Source organism: Ambystoma mexicanum, chromosome 14 (assembly GCF_040938575.1).
Source record: "Ambystoma mexicanum isolate Mex_15411 chromosome 14, UKY_AmexF1_1, whole genome shotgun sequence".
Classification (NCBI taxonomy): Eukaryota; Metazoa; Chordata; class Amphibia; order Caudata; family Ambystomatidae; genus Ambystoma; species Ambystoma mexicanum.
Window position 1 is genome coordinate 96,520,268 of NC_090940.1, and position 15,134 is coordinate 96,535,401.

The window sequence follows — 15,134 nt, forward strand, 5'->3', positions numbered from 1 at the left end:
AAATAAATGGCAGGGGTAATAAGAGGACGTGGTAAAGGTAGAGGCAGCCCCAGTAGAGGCGGCGGCACGCCTCCACCAAAACAGTGACGCTCCGTTCAGGGTCCCTTCTCACGCGTCCCTAGTAGGGGGACGCATCTCCAACTTCACCCAAGCTTGGGAAGGGATCACATCAGACAGATGGGTGCTGTCCAGTGTCCGCAGGATACTGCATAGAACTGTTAGAGCGTCCCCAAAACCACCCTCCACGACAAAGAATACATTCTTTGGACCACCAGAAGATCCTCCTCGGAGATCGTCAATCTTCTAGCAAAGGACGCGATAGAACTCGTCCCGGGACAACAGGTAAACAAAGGTATTACTTCCTTGTGCCAAAAAAAAGATTTGACACTGCGCCCAGTATTGGACTTGTGGCCTGCAAACAAGTATGTCAAGCCCCAAAAATTTCACATGACTACTCTCCAAGAGGTAATCCCCGTCCTAAAAAAGGGGATTACATGGCAACATTGGACCTTAAAGATGCCTATTTTCATATTTCCATGTTCCCAGCGCACAGAAAGTACTTAGGCTTCAAGTGGACAGTCGGCACTACCAGTTCAAGGTATTGCCCTTCGGGATAGCCTCGGCTCCAAGGGTATTCACCAAGGTGGTGGCGGCGGCACACCTACGCAGGGAGGCAATCCCAGTGTATGTACCCTTACCTGGACGACTGGCTCATCACGGGGTAGACCCCAGTAATTTGCAGAACAAACATTCAAAGGACAATCAACCTCCTCTTCGAATTAGGTTTCTCAATAAACGAGAAGAAGTCAAATCTGGTGCCAAGCACCTCCAAACAGTTCCTAGGAGCTATCCTAGACACGCAAGAGGGGTTGATCTTTCCATCAGAAGAAAGAATTTGGAATATACGGCTGCAAATTCCGCAATATCAGGCCGGTCGCCAGATAACGGTACGCAAAGCAATGCGTTTGCTGGGCATGATGGCGTCATGTATTTACCTGGTCCGCCACGTGCGCCTGCGTATGCGTCCCATGCAGGAATGGTTGGCGAAACAGTGGTCTCAGGCAAGTGTTCAGTGGGACGATCTAGTGGTCGTTTCGCCAACACTGGTACAAAGCCTTCACTGGACGACGAGAGAAAATCTGTCCAAGGGGAAACCCTTTTACGATCCCGAGATACAGGCGGTAGTCACAACCGATGCATGCCTGACAGGATGGGGAACTCACCACCTCCACCACACAGCTCAGGGTCTCTGGCCTCACTCAGTGGCCAAGAATCACATCAACCTGCTAGAGCTTCTGGCAGTATTCAGAGCGCTTCAAGCGTTCGAGCCCTACCTGCTGAATCTGTCAGTGCAGATCCAGACGGACAGCACTACAGCCATGTTTTACCTAAACAAGCAAGGAGGGACTCGTTCGCCAAATCTGTCCAAGCTTGCCCAGAAAATGTGGATATGGGCACTCAGATGGAAGATCTTCCTGTCATCTCAACATGTTCCAGGGGATAATTCTCTGGCGGATGCTTTGAGCAGAGATCCCTTCCCAGAGGAACACGAATGGTGTCTACACAGAGAAATCGTAGAAGATATCTTCTCTGTGGGGTTTCTCCACTATAGACATATTCGCCACAAGCGAAAACAGACAGTGCCCAGGATTTGCATCCAGGTTCCCCCAGCCAGACTCCCAGGGAAACGCCCTGTGGATGAACTGGTCAGGGATGTTTGCGTACGCTTTTCCACCAAACCCTCTCATCAGGAAGGTGGTCAACAAGATGAACAGAGTCAATGACGCTCGTCCTAGTTGCTCCCATGTGGGCGAGACAACCGTGGTTCCTACGCAGACTAGCGGTATGCAAACCCATCAAACTCCCGGGCTGGTACAACCTACTGTCCCAGCACCAAGGTCAAACAGTGCATCCTCAACCCAACTCAAAGAACCTAGCAGCATGGCTCCTGAGATCATAGAGTTCGGACATCTCAAATTACCACAGAGATGTATGGACATCCTAAAAGAATCTAGGAAGCCAAACACGAGGCACTGATACTTTGACAAATGGAAACGATTTGTTATCTGGTGCCAGAATAATCAAGTCAACCCAGTTGATTGCACTCCTTCCACAATTGTCACATACATGCTCCACCTGATGGATGCAGGACTGGTATTTAACTCACTGAATGTACACCTGGCAGCGCTGTCAGCATACACCACATTGCATAACAAGGTGACGTGGTGGAAGATACCAGTGGCTAAAGCTTTCATGGAAGGAGTAAAGAGACTTCACCCTCCCATTTCAAACCCACCACCAGGATGGGACCTTAACATGGTGCTATCTAAACTCATGAGCCCCCCATTCGAACCCAAGCATAAAAGCAGTCTCAAACACCTGACTTATAAGACTGCCTTCTTAGTAGCAATAACATCTATAGGAAGGGTCAGTGAAATTCAGGCTCTGTCAGTGCAGGATCCATTCTTTACAGTTTATAAAGATAAACTGGTTTTACGTACACACCCTAGGTTCTCGCCTAAGTTTATTTCTAAATTCCACGTGAACCAGTCCATCGAGCTTCCGGCTTTCTTCCAAGATCCACAAAGCTCGGCTGAGGTGAAACCACACACCCTAGATGTGCGTAGGGCGGTCCTCTACTATGTAAACAAGACCAGACCGCTAAGGAAAACAGATCAGCTGTTTGTCTCTGTAGCTACAGGCAGAGAGGGAGATCGCGTCTCTAAAGGTGCCATCTCTAAGTGGATTGTTAACTGTATCCAGCTGTGTTGTTCTTTCTGAAAAAACTGCCTTTCACGCCAAGAGCCCACTCTACTAGAGACATTGGGGCCACTCTGGCTTTCATTGCAAATGTACCCCTGGACACCATTTGCAAAGCAGCTACTTGGAGCTCTATTCACACTTTTACTCAGCACTACTGCATTGACACCCATTCCAAGACAGATACTCAAGTGGGACAAGTGGTTTTAAGACATTTATTTGCTCATGACCCTTCTCACATCCCACCTCCTTCTTCTAACACTGCTCGCTAATCTATGCACAGCATGTGATCTAAGCAGATTCCACAAGCCTCAGAAGGGATACATTTCTTACCGTAATCGTATTTCTGATGCTTGTATCTGCTTAGATTCACATGCGACCCACCCTTCCTCCCCTCTGAGAGAAGGCGCATGGATGCTTGTAGTCTTATCTATCTGCTTGGATTATCTGTACTCACGCTACTCCTCATGCTACCTCATGTCAGAAAAAATACAAATCTGAGGGTCCTAGACGCGTGAGGGATCATGGGTACAGTGGACGTCACACTAGGGATAGTATTACTGGCACGCCCTGTGTCGATGCCCATTTTGGAGTTTCGAAAAACAAACTGTAATACTCCGCAGCTTCCGCCTATGCACAGCATGTGAATTTAAGCAGATACAAGCATCAGAAATACGATTAAGGTGAGTAATGTATCATATATATATATATATATATATGTATATATATATATATATATATCTCTGAGGCTTGGGCTTGTGCATAGGCCGACATCTAGTGGAAGCTGTAGAGTATTAGTTTTCGAAACTCGATCAGGGACATCGACAGGGCGTGCTAGTCATACTGTCCCTAGTGTGACGTCCACTGTACCCATGATCCCATCCGCGTCAACGTCCCCCAGATAGTTTTTTTTTCCACCATTCTAGATGAACACGTATAGCAGAGTTCCTCTTTCGGCATAAAGCCATTTACTTATTTCAATTACCGATAGTCATTCTTTCTATCCTTTACTTCTCCGACCATCGAAACATCACGCCGATGAAGACAGAGACTGCCTTGGAAGGTCGTCCCGGGCCTCAGCCCAGACAGTAGGGAGAGAGGGGGGAGGTCATTTTAGGATGTATATGCCCCCCTTCTTACACTACTTTCGCCCAGCTGCCATAGTTTGTAGTTATGGACAAGACCCTATTTAAATTCTGCCCCAAGTGCAATCGTAAATTCCTGTGGGTCGATAAGCATTTAGTCTGTAACTTGTCTCCCAAGAGACCACGTCGAGGTGTCTTTTCGAGCGTGTAGGCTCTTCAAGCCCAAGACTTTAAAGGACTGCTCCACAAAACGCTGGGCACACTACGACAGGCAACTTGAGGCCATGGAGGTAGAAGACGCTTTCAGTGATGGCAGCAACGCCACCGTTACGGGCGGCGAGGGTGACTGGGTTGCTCCGGCTACCCAAGCGCAGGTCCCCGACCCAGGACGACAGGCCGGCGGCCATGTTGTGAGGACTACACCCGGCGGCGAAAGCACATCAAAACCACCCACCACTAAACGCGCAACCCCAAGTCGAGACTCGACGCATGGGTCGTGCGGTCGACAATGCACGGTACCCAGGGAAAGGTCTGTTGAGTCCCTGTCCTCTGGGCATTCTCGCTTGAGATCGCCGCACGACAGGACCCAACCATCAAGACAGCGAGGGTGTCGCGCGTAAAACTCCCTCCGAGGACCGATCATCCGCAGACGAGGCTCTGACCCTTCCCACACCCGAAAGTTGACGCTCTGCGTTAGATCAGGTAGTAGGCCCCAAACAGTCCGATAAACACGCCTCTGAGCGCCCGGGGGTGGAAAAAGACACAAAAAAGTCCTCAAAGACCCCTCATAGGGATAAAAGCCCTCCTATGGAAAAAAAACTTCTCATAAAGAGAAACCTAAGAAAACTAGGCACATCCCTCATAAGGATAAACCTGTAGACACTAGGCCTAAAAAACTCTGGGGTTATTCCTTCCACAGATGAAGTTTTAGGACTTCCTGGCCAACCCTGGGAAATCCCAAGTTCATCAGAATGGTCTTCACAAGACATAGATAGGGTCATGAGGAGAATGTCCTTTGTGGCCAATTTCTATGAAAAGTACCCTGCATACCGCCAGAGTTTCCACTCTAATTCCCCCCACCACATCTCCCTCTGGGTCTCAAGTCTCTGCTGAACCTACTCAACCCCCTTCTAATAGGTCTCGTTCAGAAAATCCAGTGCATAGCACAGTCCTAGAGCTCTATGACCCGGACTCCGAACACAAAGACCTCTCAATTGTATAGGCAGCTGACCCTCAGTACGATGAGGAGGCAGCAGACCCTTATTATGGGGACAATGAGGGTTCTAGGTCATTTGGTCGAAAATAAATGGTCGACAGGACAAATGGTCGACACCAAAAGGTCGACAGGTCAAATGGTCGAATTTTTGTTTTGTTTTTTCACTTTATTTTTTGGGGGGTCCCCCAAACCCCCCTTTTTTTTTGCTAAAAACCCCTTTTTCTCCCTAAACGAAAACCTAAAATATATATATATATATATAAAAATAAATAAAAAATTCGACCATTTGACCTGTCGACCAAATTGTGTCGACCATTTGTCTGTCTACCATTTGACTGGACACCGACAATGAGGACCAAGAGGCTGACCAAGAGGCCAAAATGTATTCAATAGATTCACCTATTGATCAGGACCCTCCTATCATTGATTCTCCTATTGATAACCAAACCCTTCTTAATGAGGTGCTAGCCAGGGTGGCACAGCACTTTCAAATTGACACCCAGGAGGTACAGGAGGATAAGGACTTTGTAGAACAGATCCTTGGGGACAATAAAACAATGGCGCAGTTTATTCCTCTACTCAATTTAGTACACCGCAGGATACAACCGTCATTAGAAGCCCCCAACCTCACACAGGCTGTAAACCCACATGTAGAAAAGCTTTTTGAACCCGCACCTACAGACCCACTGTATATGAGAGGGCAGCTGAAGCCAGACTCATTAGATGTAACTACAATTAGGAAAAGAGCAGTCACCCCTCTTGCTTCCTTGGAGGCACCACCAGACTAGGAAAGCAAAAGAATTTAGACAATGGGTAGGAAAGCCGCCTCCTCCGCGGCTTACCGGACCAGAATTGCGAACAATGCTACCCTTTTGGGCAGTTATAACTGTTTCAAATGGAAGGAAGTGTTGATCTACGATTGTCTGCCCCAGAACCACTGAAATCCCAGTTATTACAGGTGGCCGCAGAAGCGAGGGCAGTGTCAAGCTGCTTACTTAAGACCAACCTTGACGCGGCGGACAATGCCGGAAGAATCATTGCTCAGGGTACCGTTATTAAACGTCATGCGTGGCTGCAGCAATCGGGTTTCAAACCAGAAACGCTGGCCACACTAATTAACATACCTATTGTACCCAATGTGCTCTTCAGCAAGGCTGTCGAGGACGCCATTAAGACAGCCAAAGACTAGTATGACGCACTTAAATCGTTGGGCCAACTCACCAACAAGCCACCCGGCCAAAGGGTTAATGGCAATTTTTGCCATTTTCGTGGCCAATGTTCTCAACAGGGTCCAGTTACAGTCAAAACCAAAGCTCCTCCTGGGGAAATAATCAGCGTCAGTCCTCCCAGGGCTATCCTAGAGGACGGAGCAGAGGTCAACCCGTCTCGAGGTGGCACCCCACCACAGAAGCAGTGACATTCCGCTTCAGGTGCCCTCCCATGCCTCTCCAGTAGGAGGGCGCATTTCCAGCTTCACCCACACATGGGAGGGAAACGCCTCAGACAGATTGGTGCTGTCCACAGTAGCAGGCAGATGCTTTATAGAGCTCCAACGTCCCCACGACCAGCCTCCACGACAGAAGATCCAGTCAAGAGAACACCAGCGTATCCTCCTCGAGGAGGTGGCTACTCTTCTAATAAAGGACGCCATCAAAGTTGTCCCGGCAAACCCACAAAACAGGGGTATTTATTAAATTTACTTCCTTGTGCCAAAGAAAGATCTAACAATGAGCCCAGTATTAGATTTGCGCCCTGCAAACAAGTATGTCAAGCCACAAAAGTTCTGCATGACTACGCTACAAGAGGTAATCCCTCGACTAAAGGGATTACATGGCAACACTGGATATGAAAGATGACTATTTTCATATTTCTATGTTCTCAGCGCACCGAAGATTCTTTCGTTTCAAGATAGCGAACCAGCACTACCAATTCAAAATGCTACCCTTCGGAATAGTTTCGGGTCCAAGAATATTCACCAAGGTACTGACTGTGGTGGCAGCGCACCTACGCAGAGAGGCAATCCCAGTGTACCCTTACCTGGACGACTGGCTCATTACAGGGGAGTCCCCCCTAATTTTCAGACAAAACATTCAAAGAACAATCAACCTCCTCTTTCAATTGGGCTTCTGCATCAACGAGAAAAAGTCAAGCCTAGTGCCAAGCACTTCAAAACAGTTCCTAGGAGCTGTCTTAGACACACAAGGAGGGGTTGGTCTTTCCGTAAGAGGGGGAGGAGGAGATAAGGGTGCACAAAGCTATGCGTTTGCTAGGCATGATGGCATCTTACATTTACCTGGTTCCCCACGAGCGTCTGTGCATGCGACCAATGCAGGAATGGTTGGCGAAACAGTGGTCTCAGGCAAGTGGTCAGTGGGACTATCTAGTGGTTGTTTCGCCAACACTAGTACAGAGTCTTCGCTGGTGTACAAGAGAGAATCTTATGAAGGGGAAACCCTTCTACGATCCAGAGAAACAGGCCGTTGTCACAACAGACACCTCCCTGGCAGGGTGGGGAGCTCACTACCTTCACCACACAGCTCAGTGTCTCTGGTCTCAGACGGTGGCTCAGAACCAAATCAACCTGCTAGAACTTCTGGCAGGCTTCAGAGCGCGTTGGGCATTCAAACCCCTCCTATCCAACCAGTCAGTGCAGATCCTAACAGACAGCACGACTGCAATGTTTTACTTAAACAGGGGGGCACTCGTTCTCAAAATCTGTCCAAGCTTGCCCAGAAAATTTTGAAATGGGCACTCAAACAAAAGATTTACCTGTTATCCCAACATGTTCCGGGGGAACTCAACTCGCTAGCAGACGCTCTGAGAAGAGATCCCCTCCCAGAGGAACATGAGTGGCGACTACACGAAGAGGTCGTAGGAGACCTCTTCTCTCAGTGGGGTTTCCCCACTATAGACCTATTCGCCACAAGCAAAAACAGGCAATGCACAAACTTCGCATCCAGGTTCCCCCAGCCAGGCTCCAAGGGGAACGCCCTATCTATGAATTGGTCAGGGATATTTGCCTACGCTTTTCCACCAACCCCTCTGATGAAAGTGGTGAACACGATCCACAGGGAACAGATGACGCTCATACTGGTTGCTCCTATGTGGGCGAGCCAACCATGGTATCCACACCTGTGCAGACTCAAGGTGTACGACCCCATCAAACTACTGTGCCGGTACAACCTACTCTTCCAGCACGATCGGCTAACAGTGCATCCTCAGCCCAACTCGATGAACTTGGCTGCATGGCTTCTGAAGTCAGAGTTCGGACATCTCAATTTACCGCAGAGATGTATGGATATCTTGAAATAAAACCGAACATGAGGCACTGTTACTATGATAATGGAAATGATTCATTATTTGGTGCCAGAATAAACAAATCCGCAAGGTTCATTGTACTCCTTCTGATGTTCTGACCTATATGCTCCACTTACTGGATGCAGGGTTAGTGTTTAACTCGCTAAAGGTGCACCTGGCAGCTTTGTCAGCCTACACCACTTCTCATAGCAAGGTGTCAGGGTGGAAGGTACCAGTCGTCAAAGCATTTATGGAAGGGGTAAAGAGACTCCACCCTCCAATTTCTAACCCACCGCCAGGTTGGGATCTTAATGTGGTACTCGCTAAGCTCATGGGACCACCCTTTGAGCCCATGCACAAGTCTAGCCTCAAACACTTGACTTATAAAACTGCCTCCTTAGTAGTCATCACCGCCATAAGAAGGGTCAGTGAAATCCAAACACTGTCAGTGCAGGATCCTTTATTTAGTATACATAAGGACAAACTGGTTTTAGGCACTCACCCTAGGTTCTCACCTAAGTTCATTTGCAAATTCCATGTTAACCAGTCTATTAAGCTGCCAGCTTTCTTCCAGGAACGCAAAAGCTCTGCTGAGGTGAGACTCTACGTAGACAAGACCAGACCGCTAAGAAAGACAGATCAAGTGTTCGTCTCCATAGCGCCAGGCAGAGAAGCAGATCGCATCTCTAAAAATGCCATCTCTAGGTGGATAGTCATATGTATCCAACTGTGCTTTTCCCTTTCAGATAAAACACTGCCTTTTGCGCCAAGGGCCCACTCCACAAGAGGTACTGGGGCCACTCTGGCTTTCATTGCAAATGTCCCCTTAGACAGTATTTGCTAAGAAGCTACATGGAGCTCTATTCACCTTCACTCAGCACTGCTGCATTGACACTCATTCCAAGACAGATACACAAGTGGGACAAGCAGTTCTAAGATGTTTGTTCGCTCATGACCCTTCTCACTTCTCACCTCCTTCTAACACTGCTCGCTAATCTATGCACAGCATGTGATCTAAGCAGATTTCACAAACATCGGAAGGGATACATTACTCACCGTAATCGTATTTCTGATGCTTTTATCTGCTTAGATCCATATGCACCTGTCCTTCCTCCCCTCTGAGAGAAGGTGCATGGATGCTTTTAGTCTTATCTATCTTAGGCTTGGATACTCTGTACTCCCGCTACCTCATGTCAGAAAAAATACAATCTGAGGGGCCTACGCGTGTGAGGGATCATGGGTACAGGGGGACGTCACACTAGGGATAGTATACTCCACAGCTTCCACTAGATGTCGGCCTATGCACAGCATGTGAATCTAAGCAGATACAAGCATCAGAAATAAGATTACGGTGAGTAATGTATCATATATATATATATCTATCTGAGGCTTGTGGAATCTGCTTAGATCACATGCTGTGCATAGGCCGACATCTAGTGGAAGCTGCGGAGTATTACAGTTTGTTTTTCGAAACTCGAAAATGGGCGTCGACACAGGGCGTGCCAGTAATACTATCCCTAGTGTGACGTCCCCTGTACCCATGATCCCTCACGCGTCTAGGACCCTCAGATTGTTTTTTTCCGCCATACTTGTCGGAAGCATTTTGCGGAGTCCCCTGGCCTTAGCCATACTTTTGCTAAAATTTAAAATAATAATCTATTGACATCCTTCCCCACCCCAACGTCGAACTTCGACACTCGATGCCGGCTGGAGAAGAAATCGACCGTCGGCTGCTGCACGACGGATTTGGGCCTCGGAAGGCCGCTGGCCTCGGCCTGGGCCTGGTAGGCCGCTGGCCTCGGCCCTGCAAGTAGGGAGAGTGGGGGGTGGTACATACTCTACACTCTTGGTATATAGGTACACCTTATACATTTCCTACATTTACCAGCCCGCTGCCTCAAGGTGCGTATGGAGGGTACCCCTTTTCAATTCTGCCCAAGTGCAATCGCAAATACCCTTGGGTCGACAGGCACGCCACGTGCAATCTCTGCTTGCCGAGGGACCACCCGAAGCGAACTGCAGAGCGTGTAGTAGGTTTAAACCTAAGACACTTAAGGACCGTTCGACGAAGCGTTGGGCCCACCACGCCAGGCAGGCGGCCATGGCAGCGGAGGGCGCCTTCAGCGATGGCAGCGACGCCATACTTTCGGACGGCGAGGGCATTACGGCCTCGAAAGACAGCCGAGCGCAGGTCCCCGACCTCGGAAGCTCGTCCGGCAGGGCGGCTATGGGGAAGACCCCCGGCGACACAAGCGCTTCACATACTACACACACTAAACACACTAAGTCCAACCGAGACTCGACGACGTCGAGTTCTCGGAAAGAGGCACAGACAGAACGGTCCGATTTGGTGTCCTCTGGGCGCTCTCGATCAAGATCGCCGCATGACTCCAGGCAATCATCCACTCTTGCCAAGAGTGCCTCGCTCCCTAGGCTAACAGAAGTTCGATCGTCGGAAGACAAAGACGACTTCCACCCCCAGGCCGCGCTCCAGGAGTCAGAGCCCGCAATTAAAGCCAGCAAGGCACCACGCTCGAAGGACAGGGACACCTCTCCCGATCCTCGACGCCAGGCGTCGAAAAACTCCGGAGCCACTAAGGGACAGGGAAAACATTTTTCTATGCACGGGGAGTGGGGAAAACAGCAGAAGAAACTACCTGTACATTCTTCCACACCTGTGAAACACTCCACCCCCCCTAAACAGACAGACAAGCCCAGGTCTGCTGATAGGTCCACAACCAGCAAAGCTACTCAAGATAAATCCCATAGACTTGCTGAGAGAGTCATTCCCAGTTCCAAAAAATGGTCCAGTGAAGACATAGATAGGGTCATGTCAAGAATGTCTTCTTTGGCCGATTTTTATGATAAAAATCCAGAACATTTCCTCTCGTATGATCCTCAAGGGGCCACACCCTCAGGCTCTACTGATCCTATCCCCCCCGAGTAAAAAGGCCCGGTTTGAAACTCCGATGAGGTCAGAACCCTTCGAGGTACAATCTTACGCAAGACCATACTCACGGTATCAAGGAGTGGCTTCCTTTTGTGAAGACCAAGAATTTGGTATGATAGAAGAGCAAACCGGGACGGGCTACTATGGGGATGATGAGGACCAGGAAGAAGAGGATGACCCGGAAACATACAGAGTAGATTTCCCCGGTAGAGAACGAAGCCCCGGTTACCGACTCCCCGGTCGATAACCAACCCCTCCTAAATGAGGTTCTCGCTCGCGCAGCAGAACATTTCCACATTGACACCCACGGTGTACAGGAGGAAAGGGACTTCGCAGAAGAGTTAGTGGGAGAAAGGAGGCCTGTTGCCCAGACCATCCCTATCCTTAAATCCATTCAGCGGAGAATAGATCCGTCCCTGGTGAACCCAAACCTCACCAGAGCAGTCAATCCCAGGGTTGAAAAACTTTTCAGGGCGGCACAGTCTGACCCCCTCTATATAAGAGGTCATCTGAAGCCAGACTCCCTAGTTGTCACCAACACTCGTAAGAGGGCTGGGACACCCTTGTCTTTTTCAGAAGCTCCTCCAGACAAGGAGAGCAAAAAACTATACGGTTTCGGCAGGAAGATAGCCTCAACGTCCGTCTATCAAGCAAGGATTGCTAACTCCACCAACCTGTTGGCCAGCTACAACTGCCATCAGTGGGAAGAAGTCGCAGCACTCATAGCTTCTGCTCCTGAACCGTTAAAGGGCCAATTAGCTCGGATTTCCGCAGAGGGTAGAGCCGTGTCTGGTTGCATTTTGAAAGCAACCTTCGACGCCGCGGACAACGCAGGCAGATTGATAGCGGAGGGCACTGTTATCAAAAGACATGCGTGGTTACGGCAGTCTGGTTTTAAAGCAGAAACCCAGGCATCATTGTTGGACAAACCGGTGGAAACCGATCTGTTGTTTGGTAAGGCGGTCGAAGACGCACTGAAAAATGCCAAGGACGAATACGAGACACTCAAATCTCGTGGCCAGTTAACCAATAAACCCCCGAACCAGAGAGGGAATAGTAATTTTCGTCGCCCACGCGCCCAAAATTCCCAGAGAGGATCTAACTATTCCCAGGGGCAGGGTACACAGTGGAACAACAACCAACAGTCTACACAGGGTTACGGCAGAGGTAATAGGAGAGGTCGTGGTAAAGGCAGAGGCAGCCCCAGCAAGGGAGGCGGCACGCCTCCACCAAAGCAGTGACGCTCAGTTCAGGGTCCCTTCTCACGCAACCCCAGTAGGGGGACGCATTTCAAACTTCACCCAGGCTTGGGAAGGGATCACATCAGACAGATGGGTGCTGTCAACAGTATCCACATGTTATTGTATAGAGCTACTGCAGCGTCCCCGGAACCATCCTCCACGACAAAGAGTACACTCCTTAGAACATCAGAAGATTCTCGTCGAGGAGATCGCCATTCTTCTACAAAAGGACGCGATAGAACTCGTCCCGGGACACCAGGTAAACAAGGGTATTTATTCAACTTACTTCCTTGTGCCAAAGAAAGACTTGACAATGCGCCCAGTATTGGATTTACGGCCTGCCAACAAGTATGTCAAGCCCCAAAAATTTCGTATGACCACGCTACAAGAGGTAATCCCCCTCCTAAAAAAGGGGATTACATGGCAACCTTGGATATGAAAGATGCTTATTTTCATATTTCCATGCTCCCAGCGCACAGAAATGACTTGCGCTTCAAAGTGGACAGTCGCCACTACCAATTCAAGGTACTGCCCTTCGGGATAGCTTCAGCACCAAGGGTATTCACCAAGGTACTGGCGGTGGCAGCTGCACACCTACGCAGGGAGGCAATCCCAGTGTACCCTTATCTGGAGGACTGGCTCATAACGGGGAAAACCCCAGGAATTTGCAGGACAAACATTCAAAGGACTATCGACCTCCTCCACGAGTTAGGCTTCTCATTCAACGAGAAGAAGTCAAGCCTGGTGCCAAACACCTCAAAACAATTCCTAGAGGCAATCCTGGATACCCAGGAGGGGTTGACCTTTCCTTCAGAAGAAAGAATTCGGAATATACTACTGCAAATTCCGCATTATCAGTCCGGTCAACAAATAACAGTACTCAAAGCAATGCGTTTACTGGGCATGATGGCGTCATGTATTTACCTGGTCCCCCACGCACGCCTGCGCATGCGTCCCATGCAGGAATGGTTGGCGAACAGTGGTCTCAGGCAAGTGGTCAGTGGGACGATCTAGTGGTCGTTTCGCCAACACTGGTACAGAGCCTTCACTGGTGGACAAGAGAGAATCTCGCACAGGGGAAACCCTTTTACGATCCCGAAGTACAGGCAGTAGTCACTACAGATGCATGTCTAACGGGGTGGGGAGCTCACCACCTCCACCACACAGCTCAGGGTCTCTGGTCTCACTCAGTGGCCAAGAACCACATCAACCTGCTAGAGCTTCTGGCAGTATTCAGAGTGCTTCAGGCGTTCATGCCCCACCTACTAAACCTGTCAGTGCAAATCCGGACGGACAGCACTACAGCCATGTTCTACCTGAACAAGCAAGGAGGGACTCGCTCGCCAAATCTGTCCAAGCTTGCCCAGAAAATCTGGATATGGGCACTCAGACGGAACATCTTCCTGTCATCACAACATGTTCCAGGGGAGCTCAATTCCCTAGCGGATGCTCTGAGCAGAGACTCCCTCCCAGAGGAACACGAATGGGTTCTTCACAGAGAGGTCGTAGAAGATATCTTCTCTCAGTGGGGTTTCCCCACTATAGACTTATTTGCCACAAGCGAAAACAGACAATGCCCAGGATTTGCATCCAGGTTCCCCCAACCAGACTCCCAGGGGAACGCCCTGTGGATGAACTGGTCAGGGATGTTTGCGTATGCTTTTCCACCAACTCCTCATCAGGAAGGTGGTGAACAACATGAACAGGGAATTGATGACGCTCGTCCTAGTTGCTCCCTTGTGGGCAAGACAACCGTGGTTCCCACACCTACGCAGGATGGCGGTGTGCGAGCCCATCAAACATCCAGCCTGGTACAACCTACTGTCCCAGCACCAAGGTCAAACAGTGCATCAGCAACCCAACTCGATGAACCTGGCAGCAAGGCTCCTGAGGTCATAGAGTTTGGACACCTCAATTTGCCACAGAGGTGTATGGACATTCTAAAGGAATCTAGGAAACCAAACACAAGGCACTGCTACTTTGACAAGTGGAAGAGGTTTGTTATCTGGTGCCAGAGTAGACAAATCAACCCGGTTGATTGCACTCCTTCCACTATTGTTACATACATGCTCCACCTGCTAGATGCAGGATTGGTTTTTAACTCACTGAAAGTACACCTGGCAGCCCTCTCGGCTTACACCACTTCCCATAGCAAGGTTTCGTGGTGGAAAGTACCAGTAGTTAAAGCCTTCATGGAAGGAGTAAAGAGACTTCACCCTCCTATTTCAAACCCACCACCAGGGTGGGACCTTAATGTGGTGCTAGCCAAGCTCATGGGCCCCCCTTTCGAACCCATGCATAAGAGCAGTCTCAAACACCTGACTTATAAAACGGCCTTCTTAGTAGCTATTACTTCTATAAGAAGGGTCAGTGAAATTCAGGCTCTGTCAGTGCAGGATCCCTACTTTACTGTCCATAAAGACAAACTGGTTTTACGCACACACCCTAGGTTCTCACCTAAATTTATATCAAAATTCCATGTAAACCAGTCCATCGAGCTTCCGGCTTTCTTCCAGAACCCGCAAAGCTCGGCTGAGGTGAAACTACACACCCTAGATGTGCGTAGGGCGGTCCTCTACTATGTA

The 15,134-nt window shown here is 49.3% G+C and overlaps 1 protein-coding gene across 5 annotated transcripts in view; it reads left to right on the forward strand.

Moving 5' to 3' along the window:
• The window catches only part of PCNX1 (pecanex 1), a 1,666,514-nt gene that overhangs the window by 678,469 nt on the left and 972,911 nt on the right, over nucleotides 1-15,134 (forward strand). The gene's annotated exons all lie outside the window — the stretch shown is intronic.